The sequence below is a fragment of the Zingiber officinale genome, chromosome 5A (genome assembly GCF_018446385.1).
Source record: "Zingiber officinale cultivar Zhangliang chromosome 5A, Zo_v1.1, whole genome shotgun sequence".
NCBI lineage: Eukaryota > Viridiplantae > Streptophyta > Magnoliopsida > Zingiberales > Zingiberaceae > Zingiber > Zingiber officinale.
Window position 1 is genome coordinate 120,393,908 of NC_055994.1, and position 15,359 is coordinate 120,409,266.

The window sequence follows — 15,359 nt, forward strand, 5'->3', positions numbered from 1 at the left end:
TTAAATGAGTTGTCAGTAACTCACTTAATTAGTGGACATTCGATATCTTAAACACAGGGAGACTAACACACTCATAATAAGAAGGAGCCCAAAAATGTAATTTGGGATTGGTGCGGTAGTTCAATGATAGTTCTCTAGTGGAATGAATTATCATTGATAAAATTAAGTTGTGTGTTCGGAGCGAACACGGGATGCTTAATTTTATCGGGAGACCAAACCAATTCCTCCTCTCTATCGTAGCCTCTTATTTATAGTACTATACCCACATACCACCTTCTATACCCACCTAAAGGGGCGCCAAGCTAGCTTGGGAACCAATCTAGGGCCTAAGCTTGAGTTTAAGGTGGCGGCTAACTGAACCCAAGCTAGTAGGGCCGACCATAATTAATTAAAAAGAAAATTTAATTTTAATGTTTATTATTATGTGGAAGATTTAATTTAAAGAGAATTAAAATTAAAATATCTCTCTTGTAAAAGATTTACAAAGATTAAAGAAAGAGATTAGATCTCTTTCCTTATTTATAGATTGGAGATGTTTTATTTCTCTTTAAAATTATTCACATGTTAATAAAATTAAAATTATAGATATTCCTTTTATTAACCATGAAGAGATTTTAAAGAAATTTTATTTTAAAATTTCGGAAACAAATAAGGAAAGTTTTAATTGTTGATTGAAACTTGTCGATTTGCTTCCTATTGATTTGGCCACCATCATTGTTTAATTGAGGAAATATTATTTTATTTTTCTCAATTAAATCATGTCAAAATTAAGGAAAATTTATTGTAATTAAATTTCCTAATTTACCTAGGCCAAGGAATAAAAGAAAGGGTGAGGTGCCTTCATGAGACACAACATCTATTATTCCTCTCCTCTTTTGTTCCTTGGTGTGGCCATCATCTCCTTCTCTTTCTCTTGTGGTGGCCGAACCTCTCCCTCTCCTTGGAGTTCTTGTGGTGGCGGATACTACTCGGAGAAGAAGAAGAAGGAGAAAGCTAGCATCTCTTGGAGCTTGGTTAGTATTTTGGTTTTCTCCTTGGTAAAGCTTTTCTTTTGTGGCGAACCTTGCTTGGAGGAGAAGAAGGTGGTTGGTGGTTTCTCATCTTGGAAGATCGTTGCCCACACAACGTTCGAGGTTAGAAGAGAATACGGTAGAAGATCAAGAGGTTTTTCTACAAGGTATAACTAGTAATTTCTATTTCCATTATGCTAGTTATTTATGGAAATAATACCAAATACAAGAGGCTTACGTTCTAGTATTTCGAATATGTTTTTTCGAAGTTGTGTTCTTTTGTTTCTTTCTTTTCATTGTGATTTGATTGTTCTCTTTGGTTAACCTAAAGTTATTTTAGGAAATTAAATATTAGCTTTCTATTAAAGGTTTTGTCTAGTCGGTGGTGGTTGCTCCCATATCCAAGAAGGTCATGTGCCTCGCCACGTCAGTACTGGGAACCTTTTATGGAAATTAATATTTAATGGAATTAATAACTTAAGGAGACTTGGGTCGAACGTGTTAAGTTCCGCAGGAGATCCAAGTCAAAACCTAAAAGAACAAATAGATTAAGTTTTGGATCAAACGTGTTAAGTTCCGCAGGCGATCCAAAATTTAATTTAAAAGAACACATGGTAGCTAGGAAAAGGTTCAGACCTTTGTACAAAATTTTTGTACAGTGGAACCTATAGATTTTCCGAATAGCAACCAACAGGGTATAGTTTATTTTTGTTTTCAGCAATTCACCCCCCTCTTATCGGCCTCCGCTGCACCTACACATGCGAACTTATGTACGTGATTCCAACTTATCAGTGTCTCCCTTCAGCACTGTTAGAATGTATACTAAAAGCCTAGCTTTTGGTATAAAACATTTATCTAGAAATAAGAATCACATTGGTCAAATATCTACATTTGTGATAAATGTAGTTGTTCAATTAATTTATATTGTAAATAACATGGTGTGTGGTGTCACACACAGAAGATCATGTTATCAGTACCTTATAAATTATAAACAATAGCTCACGACCAAGATGGAAAGGAACAAACCATTGGAAGGTCGTAGTGTAATTAGGTATTAGTTTATCTTAACTATATAATTACACTAGTACACTTAGAGTGTATTGAGTAGGACCATTTGAGGTCGTTCCTTTTATACTGACTTTATGAAGGAACAAAGACCTCAGTTATTATGGAAGTGTGTGCTCTTAATCCTAATATAATAACAAGCACATATATTTGATATTTATTTCTTTAATTTATCAATGGGTGAGATTTAGTTCGATAAATCAATAAGCCGATAAGTTGGAAATGATATCACTTATAGTGTGTGTTGTTGATTATAGAAGGAAGCGTGTCCTAGTAATCTAGGTTGAGAATGTCCAAGAGGAGCTCATAGGATTGTCATGTTAAACCTTGCAGGACTTAGTCCACATGACAATGAAGTTGAGTGGTACTACTCTTGGGCTAGATATTAATTAAGTGAGTTGTCGATAACTTAATTAGTGGACATTGTTATCTTAAACACAGGGAGACTAACACACTCATAATAAGAAGGCCAAAATGTAATTTGGGATTGGTGCGATAGATCAATAATAGTTCTCTAGTGGAATGAATTATTATTGATAAAATTAAGTTGTGTGTTCGAGGCGATAATTTTATCGGAGACCAAAACCAATTCCTCCTCTCGGTCCCTATCGTAGCCTCTAGCATATAGAGATTTATACCCACCGCATACCACCTTCTTACCCATCCAATGGGGCCAAGCTAGCTTGGAACCCAGCTAGGGCTGGCCAAGCTAACGGATGAAGCTAGGGCCGGCCAGACCAAGTGGATGAGCCATGGTGGTCAAAGCTTGGGTCCCAAGCTTGGGTGGCCGGCCACTAGAATAAAAGTTTTTATTAAAATTATTTCTTATGTGGATATCATGATTTTAAAGAGTTTAAAATTAAAATTTCCTTTTATAGCTTTCTACAAAAGATTAAGAAGATTAATCTCTTTCCTTATTTGTAGTTTAAAAGGATGATTTTAATTTTAGTAAAACTTTCCTTATTTGTAAATCATCCATGTTTAAAAGAGAGTTTAAAATTTGAAATCTTTCCTTATTTGTTGATTAAAGGAGGATTTTAAATTTTAAGAAAACTTTCCTTTTTAACCATGTTTATGATTTAAAAGAAAGTTTAAAAATTAATAATTCTCTTTTATTAGGTTCTACAAAAGATTAAGAAAAGACTTGATATCTTTCCTTATTTGTAGATTAAAAGAGATTTTAATTTTTAGAGATAACTTTCTTTTTATCCACATGTTTAAAAGAAAGATTTTAATTTATTAAATTTCCTTTTTATAAACCAATCATGAAGGGATTAAATTATTGGAGAAATTTTTATAAATTTCCAGAAACAAATTAGGAAGTTTTAATTCTTGTTTTAATTAAAACTTTCCTTGATTTGGGGCTTGAGGTGGCCGACCATTGTATTTGAAAAAGAAAATTATTTTTAATTAAATAATTTTTCTTTTCAATGGAAAAACGACTCTATTCTATTTTTCTTCCTCTTTTCCTTGGTGGTGTGGCCGACCCTTCCTTCTTCTCTTCTTCTTCTCTTTGTGGCCGAACCTCTTCATGCTTATGGAGTTTTAATTGGTGTACGGATCTAGCTTGAGGAAGAAGGAGAGAAAGCCTACATCCCTTGGAGCTTGGTTGGTGGAAAAGATCTTTATCTTTTGGAAGCTTTGTGCTTGGTCGAAATTTGAAGAAAGGAGAAGGTGCTTTGGTGGTTTCTCATCTCGGAAGATCGTTGCCCACACAACGTCCGAGGTTAGAAGAGGAATACGGTAGAAGATCAAGAGGTTTTTCTAAAAGGTATAACTAGTATTTTTTCTTTCCGCATCATACTAGTTATTTTTGGAAATAATACTAAATACAAGAGGCATACGATTCTAGAGTTTCAAATTTGTTTTCGATATAGTGTTCTTTTGTTTTTCTTTTCCTTGTGATTTGATTGTTCTTTTCGGTTAACCTAAAGTTATTTTAGGAAATTAAATATTAACTTTCCATAAAAGGTTTTGTCTAGTCGGTGGTGGTTGCTCCCATATCCAAGAAGGCCATGTGCCTCGCCACGTCAGTACTGGGAACCAATTATGGAAATTAATATTTAATGGAATTAATAACTTAAGGTGACTTGGGTCGAACGTGTTAAGTTCCGCAGGAGATCCAAGTCAAAACCTAAAAGAACAAATAGATTAAGTTTTGGATCAAACGTGTTAAGTTCCGCAGGCGATCCAAAATTTAATTTAAAAGAACACATGATAGCTAGGAAAAGGTTCAGACCTTTGTACAAATTTTTGTACAATGGAACCTCTAGGTTTTCCGAGTAGCAACCAACAAGCACATGTGTTGGACTACCCCAGATCCGAATATCTTTTAGACTAGGCTAATACACATTCCATAATTCTGTGGGAGTAAAGGGTACTGACTTAGAAGGTATCAAGTTCAAGATGTACACTGTCGTTTTCCAAAGCATATCCCTAAAACAAATTTTGTTGTATCATGGGAGTTATTGGATTTAGAGTATACAAATTGTCAGCCAACGTACCAGAACAGATAACTGCCTTATTTTCTTTACCAAAAGAAATAGAATATTCATCCATAATTTTAGAAACTGAAAACAAATTCTTTCTAAAACTTGGTACATAAAGATAATTTCTCAAAATCAATATTTTATTCCTATCTAAAGATAGATAAACATGTTAGAATGTATACTAAAAGCCTAGCTTTTGGTATAAAACATTTATCTAGAAATAAAGATCACATTGGTCAAATGTCTACATTTGTGATAAATGTAGTTGTTCAATTAATTTATATTGTAGATAACATGGTGTGTGGTGTCACACACAGAAGATCATGTTATCAGTACCTTATAAATTATAAACAGTAGCTCACGACCATGATGGAAAGGAACAAACCATTGGAATGTCGTAGTGTAATTAGGTGTTAGTTTATCTTAACTATATAATTACACTAGTACACTAAGAGTGTATTGAGTAGGACCATTAGAGGTCGTTTCTTTTATACTAACTTTATAAAGGAACAAAGACCTCAGTTATTATGGAAGTGTGTGCTCTTAATCCTAATATAACAACAAGCACATATATTTAATATTTATTTCTTTAATTTATCAATGGGTGAGATATAGTTCGATGAATCAATAAGCCCGCTAAGTTGGGAAATGATATCACTTATAGTGTGTGTTGTTGATTATAGAAGGAAACTGTGTCCTAGTAATCTAGGTTGAGAATGTCCCCAAGAGGAGCTCATAAGGATTGTCATACTAAACCCTGCAGGTGGACTTAGTCCGACATGATGATGAAGTTGAGTGGTACTACTCTTGGAGCTAGATATTAATTAAGTGATTTGTCAGTAACTTACTTAATTAGTAGACATTTGTTATCTTAAACACAGGGAGACTGACACACTCATAATAAGAAGAAGCCCAAAATGTAATTTGGGATTGGTGCGGTAGTTCAATAATAGTTCTTTAGTGGAATGAATTATTATTGATGAAATTAAGTTGTGTGTTCGGGGCGAACACGGGATGCTTAATTTTATCGGGAGACCGAAACCAATTCCTCCTCTCGGTCCCTATCGTAGCCTCTTAGTTATAGAGTACTATACCCACCTATACCTACCTTCATACCCATGTTGTAGGGGCCGGCCAAGCTAGCATGAGAACCAAGCTAGGGCCGGCCAAGCCTTGGTCCATGGGTGGCCGGCCCTAGCTTGAACCCAAGCTTAGGTGGCCGACCCTATTAAAATAAAAAAGAATTTTAATTTTAAGTTTTTCTTATGTGGATAACATGATTTAAAAGAGAGTTTAAAAATTTAAATCTTTCCTTTTATAAGATTCTACAAAAGATTAAGAGAAGAGCTAAATCTCTTTCCTTAATTGTAGATTAAAAGGTTGATTTTAATTTTGGTAAAAACTTTCCTTTTTAACCATGTTCATGATTTAAAAGAAAGTTTAAAAATTAATAATTCTCTTTTATTAGTTTCTACAAAAGATTAAGAAAAGATTTGATATCTTTCCTTATTTGTAGATTGAAAAGATATTTTAATTTTTAAAGATAACTTTCCGGAAATTATCCACATGTTTAAAGAAAGCTTTAATTTATAAAATTTCCTTTTTACCAATCATGAAGGGATTAAAATTATTAGAGAAATTTTTTATAAAATTTCCGGAAGCAAATAAGGAAGTTTTAATTTGTGTTTAAAATTTTTATTTTCTTGGAGAATAGGTGTGGCCGACCATTGTAATTTGAAAAGAGAAAATTATTTTAATTAAATAAATTTTCCTTTTCAATGGAAAAAGAATTAAGGAAGTTTTTATTAAATTTTCCTTATTTGCTAAGACCAAGGATTATAAAAGAGGGGGTAGAGGAGGCTTCAAGGTGAACGACTCTATTCTATTTTTCTTCCTCTTTTCCTTGGTGGTGTGGCCGGCCCTTCCTTCTTCTCTTCTTCTTCTCTTTGTGGCCGAACCTCTTCATGCTTATGGAGTTTTAATTGGTGGCCGGATCTAGCTTGAGGAAGAAGGAGAGAAAGCCTACATCCCTTGGAGCTTGGTTGGTGGAAAAGATCTTCATCTTTTGGAAGCTTTGTGCTTGGCCGAAATTTGAAGAAAGGAGAAGGTGCTTTGGTGGTTTCTCATCTCAGAAGATCGTTGCCCACACAACGTCCGAGGTTAGAAGAGGAATACGGTAGAAGATCAAGAGGTTTTTCTAAAAGGTATAACTAGTATTTTTTCTTTCCGCATCATACTAGTTATTTTTGGAAATAATACTAAATACAAGAGGCATACGATTCTAGAGTTTCGAATTTGTTTTCGATATAGTGTTCTTTTTGTTTTTCTTTTCCTTGTGATTTGATTGTTCTTTTCGGTTAACCTAAAGTTATTTTAGGAAATTAAATATTAGCTTTCCATAAAAGGTTTTGTTTAGTCGATGGTGGTTGCTCCCATATCCAAGAAGGCCATGTGCCTCGCCATGTCAGTACTGGGAACCAATTATGGAAATTAATATTTAATGGAATTAATAACTTAAGGTGACTTGAGTCGAACGTGTTAAGTTTCGCAGGAGATCCAAGTCAAAACCTAAAAGAACAAATAGATTAAGTTTTGGATCAAACGTGTTAAGTGTTGGAGCAATCCCAATGGTCCGCAGGACCATGTGTTTTGGTGTTTGGGCAAAGGGTTTAAGTTAGGATTACCCTCGTTATTTGATATGTGTACTTGAGTTGTGCAGGACTGCAGGTGACACATGTGACTCAGGTTGACGGCTTCGGGGGACCGTGGACAAGGCAGCGAGGACAAGGGCCGAAAGAAGCGACTTCGAGGCATACGCGAAGGATGGCATTGGGGACAAGCCGCGGGCTTAGATGCATCCGAGGGACGAGAGCCAAAGGAAGTAGGCTTGAAGGCAAGAGGTCAAAGCTGCAAAGAAAGCGTCAAATGAGTAATAAGGGTGAGGGTACGAGTGCATGAGAGATTGTACTCGGTGTAAAATCCTAGTTTTAGGATTTTACTGTAGTGGCAATGTAGCAGTTACTGTAGCGCACTGTAGCAGTTACTATAGCGCACTGTAGCAGTCGACTGGTGATGGATCACTCGACTGATGCACTGTAGCATAACCGTTGAGAGAGCCGTTGGGCTGGCACTAGTCGACTGGTGCAAGGACCAGTCGACTGGTAACGGGCAAATCAGGTTCTGATTTATTCCAAGCTCTATAAGAAGGAGCTTGGTATGGCCGGCCAAGGCAACGAAATTAGACTTGGTTAAAGCCTAATTAGTAGTCACCAAAGTGCTCAAAGTTCTCTTGTGTCCAAGTGTTGTTGGTGAGTGTTGTGGTGAGGTTTCTCCATCCACAAGGAGGTTGAGCTAGCCGGAGTTTCCGGGGACTAATCCACCGACGGATTGAGGGATCGTCCACCTTACGGACACGTCGTGGAGTAGGAGCATCATCTCCGAACCACGTTACATCGAACGTGTTAGCGGTTTGGTTTGTATTTCCTTTCTTTGTCTTGTATTTAGTTTAGCTTGTTTGTTTTTATTTGTATTCCGCTGCGCAAGCTAACAACAGTGTAGGAAGCTAACGATTTGGGGGTGCCGTCTATCCAACCCCCCTTCAAGCCGGCCATCGATCCTCCAACAAGTGGTATCAGAGCGAGACCGCTCTCCATTGGACTAACCGCCAAGGAAGCAAAGATGTCCGGCTTGATAGATCCACCAAAGTTCGAAGGAGAAAGCTTATGGGACATCACCTTTTGGATGGTGAAGATGAAGAACTTTTTCGAGACGGATTGGGACACAATGATGGTGGTGGAAGAGCCATTTGAAGTCCCTAAAGACAAGAAAGGGAAGAAGCTCCGACCACGACATTGGACGGAGGAGCAAACCACACGATCGGAGGCAAATTCAAAGGTAATATCAATATTGATTGAAATTTTGCCTTCTAATGTGATAAATCGTGTAGGTGAATACAAGAACGCCCACGAGTTGTGGAGTAAGGTAAAGAAAGTTCTAGGAGAAGAACTTTTGCCTACACATGATAAGATAGAGCCCAAGGAGATGGGCTTAGTAGCTCAAGAAGAGGAGGAGGAGCAACCGGAAGGTGACGAGCACTCAACTTCCGAGGAGAAGGAGGAGAAGGATGAAGAAATGTCATCCGTTAGTATGGATGAGGAGACATCCTCAAAGGTTGAGGAAGAATCCAAGACAAGTGAAGAGAAAGTCTTGGAAGTCAACCTTGCAAGCATCTCCATCGAAGCAAAGTCAAAGGATCACATTGTATGCTTCGGATGTAATGAGAAGGGACACTACAAGAGCAGGTGTCCAATGGGTAAGAAGAAGGTAAATCCTAAACCCAATCAAGTTATTTTAAATACTAACATGGGTTGTAGGAAGGAAGAAGTCCAAAAGAAGAAGATGCACATTGTATGCTTCACATGTGGAATGAAGGGTCACTTCCACACCAAATGCCCAAAGAAGAAGGAGCTTCAGAAGCTTGCACATTTAAAGAAATGGGAGAAGAAGAAGAGGAGCTCAAATCAAGGGGGAGCTTCAAGGGTAAGGGAGGTATACCCTAATTTGAAATATAATTCAAATTTAAATTCTTATGTTCTCATGCATGCTAGGAAAAATAATGATTATCATTATGTAGCAATGAAAAATTTTGGATTTAAATATCATGATAGGAGTAGGGTAAATGTTGATCATAACCCTAGGAGACCTATGCATGATAGACCTAGGCAAGTTAAATTCTCATTACCTAAGGAGAAGAAGGTAATAGAGAACCAAGGCATTAATCCCAAGAAGGGGAGACATATGCCTAGAAAGGGTAGGTCTAGGAATGGCCAAGGTGGACATGTTGACTCTAGGTTTAGGAACCTAGAAAGGGAGAATCAAGCTTTGAAGGCAAAGCTTAATGGTTTAGAGAAATTCCTTAAGAGATTCACTATTGGATCTAAGGGATTGAGTATGGTGTTGGGGAGTCAAAAACCCAACAATGATAGATCGGGTTTGGGATACCGATCTAGTCCCTCCAAGGTCAAAAGGAGACCGTGTGCTAGGGTGGCACATGATAAGGACAAGGGAGAGTCATCCAAGGCCAAAAATAAATATACTAGGGTGGCATATGACTATGGCAAGGAGAAACCAATAAATGGTAAGGGAAAGTCATTTAATGGTAAGAAGAAATTAACCAAGGACAAGGTGTCCAAGGTTAAGAAAGTTACGTTTGTAGGCCAAGTGTCACCGGGGGTGAACCGATGTGGCCTAGCCCTTGTGGATGAGTCACCTAGGGAGGTGGCTAAGGTTAAGAGCTCTAGGGGGAGCTCAAAGAGTCAAATTGGGACCCATGGCCAATGGATCTCAGGTGGGTACTACTTGGGAGTCTAGAGGAGCCATGGAGTGTGCCAAATGGTTTGAAGACAGACTTGAGTCTCAAACTTAGGGATTTGGCACACATAGTTTGTGTTTCATGCAAGAAATATGACATTTGGGTTCATATAGCATGATAAATGGTTTTGGATGTATAGATGCCATATAAACCAATGCTAGGGATGCATTGTGGGTTGGTATGGGCAAATACATCAAGAGGAAGCCAAAACTAGGACTTTAGGTCAAGGTTCAATTGAACCATTTAGCTAGTTTTGGATTTTGTGTCAATCTTGGGATTGGTAATAGATACATTTTGTAATGTATTTTTCCCAAGTAGACAAGGGTACAATAGACCTCTCCACAAAATTTGGAAAATTTTGGAGGTCTAGGGAATTTCTGGTGTATTTCTGAAGTTGGCCTGAAAAGGCTGATTTTTTCAGAAATAGGGTACCAGTCGACTGGTACAGATACCAGTCGACTGGTAACAGTGTTTTTGAGCACAGAATGTCTCTGTAAGATCATTTTGTCGATACCAGTCGACTGGTGCCAATACCAGTCGACTGGTAACAGTAGATTTCGACTACAGAATGTTTTTGTAAGGTTCTGTCGAAGGGGGCAGTCGACTGATACCAGTCTGAAACTGTTTTCAGCATTGGTTTGTGACCATGTCAACTCGCTTAGATGTATGAGATCCAAGGGGGATTAATACATGAGTTTAGGGTCAGTTTGGATGATAAGTTTTCAACAATTGGGATATTGTTGGAGAACTTTTTAGATGTTAGGCAAAGGGGGAGAAGTAAGGTTTAGTTGGGAAAACCTGAAAGTGCCTTTGAGTAGGGGGAGCCTTGGGATAGGTTCTTAAAAAGCCCGTTGGAAAATCCTAGCTCAATGGGGAGCTTAGGTGTAGGGGGAGCCTTGTGATAGGTTCCAATGTTTGGTGCATTGTTTCGGCGGTTGCCAAGTGTGTAGCCTTGGCAACATAAGTCCATTCGGCGGTTGCCAAGTGTGTAGCCTTGGCAATGTAAGTCCATTCGGCGGTGTAAGTCCAAGTGTGTAGCCTTGGCATCGTAAGTCCATTCGGCGGTTGTCAAGTGTGTAGCCTTGGCAATGTAAGTCCATTCGGCGGAGTAAGTCCAAGTGTGTAGCCTTGGCATCGTAAGTCCATTGTTTTTAGCATGTTTATTTGCTATATGTTTTCCCTAACTTAAACGTATTGCCAAACATCAAAAGGGGAGAGATTGTTGGAGCAATCCCAATGGTCTGCGGGACCATGTGTTTTGGTGTTTGGGCAAAGGGTTTAAGTTAGGATTACCCTCGTTATTTGATATGTGTACTTGAGTTGTGTAGGACTGCAGGTGACACATGTGACTCAAGTTGACGGCTTCGGGTCCGGTGAAGGATGGAGCATCCGAGGGACCGTGGACAAGGCAGCGAGGACAAGGGCCGAGGGAAGCGACTTCGAGGCATACGCGAAGGATGACATTGGGGACAAGCCGCGGGCTTGGATGCATCCGAGGGACGAGAGCCAAAGGAAGTAGGCTTGAAGGCAAGAGGTCAAAGCTGCAAAGAAAGCGTCAAATGAGTCATAAGGGTGAGGGTACGAGTGCATGAGAGATTGTACTCGGAGTAAAATCATAGTTTTAGAATTTTACTGTAGCGGCACTGTAGCAATTACTGTAGCGCACTGTAGCAGTCGACTGGTGATGGATCAGTCGACTGATGCAAGGACCAGTCGACTGGTAACGGGCAAATCAGGTTCTGATTTGTTCCAAGCTCTATAAGAAGGAGCTTGGTATGGCCGGCCAAGGCGACAAAATTAGACTTGGTTAAAGCCTAATTAGTAGTCACCAAAGTGCTCAAAGTTCCCTTGTGTCCAAGTGTTGTTGGTGAGTGTTGTGGTGAGGTTTCTCCACCCACAAGGAGGTTGAGCTAGCCGGAGTTTCCGGGGACTAATCTACCGACGGATTGAGGGATCGTCCACCTTACGGACACGTCGTGGAGTAGGAGCATCATCTCCGAACCACGTTACATCGAACGTGTTAGCAGTTTGGTTTGTATTTCCTTTCTTTGTCTTGTATTTAGTTTAGCTTGTTTGTTTTTATTTGTATTCCGCTGCGCAAGCTAACAATAGTGTAGGAAGCTAACGATTTGGGGGTGCCGTCTATCCAACCCCCCTTCAAGCCGGCCACCGATCCTCCAACATTAAGTTCCGCAAACGATCCAAAATTTAATTTAAAAGAACACATGGTAGCTAGGAAAAGGTTCAGACCTTTGTACAAAATTTTTGTACAGTGGAACCTCTAGGTTTTCCGAGTAGCAACCAACAATTGGTATCAGAGCTAGGGTTTTGCCTCTGTGTATTTGGTATTAGTTTAATTATGCACATGTCATACATAATTTAGGCAGGTTAATAGTAGGATGTGCTAACTTTGTGGATGCAGGATCCAACTATTATGACTTATAGTTATTATGTGTGTGATTGGACCCTTGGACATGTCAAGGGCATTTTATTGTGTGTGCATGATTGTATTATAAAATACAGCAGGAGCTGTATTTAGTTTTATTAGAATTTTATTTTTTGATCTAGTTACATGTACATTCCTTTTATGGAATATAGGATCGATGGATGTAAATTTTATTTTATGTTCGATCTAGTTTACATGTACATTCCTTCGAGGAATATAGGATCGAAAAATGTAAAATTCTATTTATGTCGTGGATCGAATCTTGCAAGGCGTGGAACCTTTTGAGGACCAGAGGCGCAGCGGAACAAGAAGCAAGATGGATGCGACAGCTAGACCCGGTGGCAGTGGCCAAATATGGCAGCAGCTTGGGATGACAACACACGGAGGACAACTAGAGATAAAAGTCATAATAGTTGAAAATTAGATTTTCTATTTATTGCTTTTATATTGTGCTATGCGTGCATGTTAGTTTACATATTTAGTAGGCTAGCATAGTTAAAATTCCTCATTTATAAATAACTACGTGGGAGAGGGATTTTAAAGTAAATCCCATGGTCTCCATTACTAGTTTGTAAGTGATGCAAACAAGCTTGCGCGTTGGCTCTGAGTGCCTTCCTCCATAACGGATGAGCTTGTTTGTGGATCACTAGAACAGACTTCCATTTTTGGATGACTATAGGAAGTTAATTAAGAGCGTGTGATCTTCCCCAACGGAAGGGGCATAATCTTATTAATGGACTTAGTGTCAAGTAATGGTATACACTTAGACACATCTAATAGTATCCTCCCCATCGGAGTCACTGCTATTATTTGTGTGACCAAATGATACCAACTATTAATTTTATTTGTCAAAAAGTTAGGTTGACAAGATAATAAAATTAATGGGTTAAAACCCTCCTTTTACAAATGTTGAATTTGTATACGTCCACACTAACGTGGCATGCAAAATTCACGGTGTTTGAGGTGTTGGAGAATTTAAATAATATTGTTTGAGGAATCAATATTTTTTTATTCAAAAGTTTTTGACCAAATATTTGATCAAAGACAGATCAACTATTAATTTTATTTCGTCATAAAGTAAAGTTGACGAGATAATAAAATTAATGAATAAAATCTCCTCTTCGATTTTGTATACGTCCACACTATCGTGGCATACAAAATTCATGGGGATTTTTAAGAAGTTGATCTTAACCAAATATTTTTGTGATTCTTAGGATTTAAAATGTTTGTCAATTCCCTAGTAGTCATACTATAGAAAAGACTTAGTAATCCCAATTGTAATGATTGGAAATAGGACTTGGACATTAAGGTAGACTGTCTTCTTAGAACTAAGAACAATATAGGTGTATTTAATTTATTAGTTGAAACATGTTTAGTGGTGTTATCTACCAGAACCTGGAGTGTAGATACAGATGCCATTAATCATGTCCGCAATTCATTGCAGGGTTCCAGGAAACCCGGCAACTAAATGAAAATTAAAACATCGTCTACATGGGCACTACTGTAAAAATGGTAGCTGTGGCAGTGGGAGATGTTTATCTTTTGATAAGAATAAAACATGGATTTTTGAGTAATTGTCTTTACGCACCAAGTTTAAAAAGAACTAGTTTTCAGTTTCTAAACTATTCAAAGAACTTGATATTCAGCCTCTTTTAATAACAAAGTTATTATTAAGGAAAAGAGAGAAGTTATCTGTTCTGGTACGTTGGTTGGCAATTTATAAATCCAATAACTCTCACGATGCAACAAATGAAAATTAGTAACACATCTTCTAACTTTAAGAGAAAGTAACCTTCGAAAATGAACCAATTATATCTTTGGCATCTAAGGCTAGGTTATATTAACTTGAGTAGGATTCATTGGTAGCTGATGAACTTTTGGGTTCATTAGTAGTGGAAATCCTTTCGATACCTTGCTCTTAAGCTGAACTTTTAGACTAAGGTTAGAAGTCAAAGATATATTAATTGTTTCATTCGAAAAATTGGGGATCCAAGCAAGAGGTTGTTTCAAATATTTCATCTATTTTATAGACAACTATTTGAGATACGGATATATTTACTTGATGTGCCGCAAGTCTAAGTGCTTTGATTAGTTCAAAGAGTACGAGGCTGATGTGGAGAAACGACAAAGTAAAAGTATCAAGACACTACGGTAAGATCGTAGTGGCAAGTACCTCTTGGGAGAATTTAGGAGTCATTTAACAGAAGTAGGGATTCAATCCCAACTAACTGCACCTGGTACACCCCAACAGAATGGTGTAGGAAAAGGAAGGTATAGGACTCTTATGGAAATAAGTAGATTGATAAGTTATTAAGAATATTATCAAAATCATTTTAAGGATATACTCTGGAAACGGGAGTGAACATAGTACCTTCTAAAGTCAGAACTCTCTACTCATATAGAAATGCTGAATAGGCGTAAGCCTATTTCGAAGCATATTCGGATTCGGGTAGTCCAGCACATATGCAGAAGAGAGACAATGATAAGTTGGACAGGAATTCACTTGTTTGTGGGTTATCTTTGTGAAATGAAAGTAGGTTTATAAAAATCAGAAGGTCATTGTTAGCATCAATAACCGATTTTTAGAAAAGGACTATGTAATAAACCATGTACCCATAAAAAAATTTGTTCTTAAGGAAATAATAAAAGACATGTTTAATCTAGTACCAACTGTACAAGATGAGATACCACAAGGAAACTGCAACACGTATCACAAATGATACACAATTGCAGAAAGTGCCTTGTCGTAGTGGGAGGGTTGTTAGGCAACCTAAAAAGATTCATGTTTTGGGAGAATTTTTGGACTCGATCCCTGGAGGACATGAACCTGATCTCCGGACATATGACGAAACACTCCAAGATAAAGATGCAACATCTTGGCAAAGAGTAATGAATAACAGAATTAGAATATATGTATTCTAATAAAATCTGGAAGCTTGTAGAAACACCAAATGGTGTAAAAGCCTTTGGGTGTAAAA

At 37.8% G+C, this 15,359-nt stretch overlaps 1 protein-coding gene across 2 annotated transcripts in view; it reads right to left on the reverse strand.

Annotated features, from left to right (window-relative positions):
• Positions 1-15,359, reverse strand: part of LOC121981501 (very-long-chain aldehyde decarbonylase GL1-10-like) — a 132,385-nt gene that overhangs the window by 46,070 nt on the left and 70,956 nt on the right. The window lies entirely within an intron of this gene.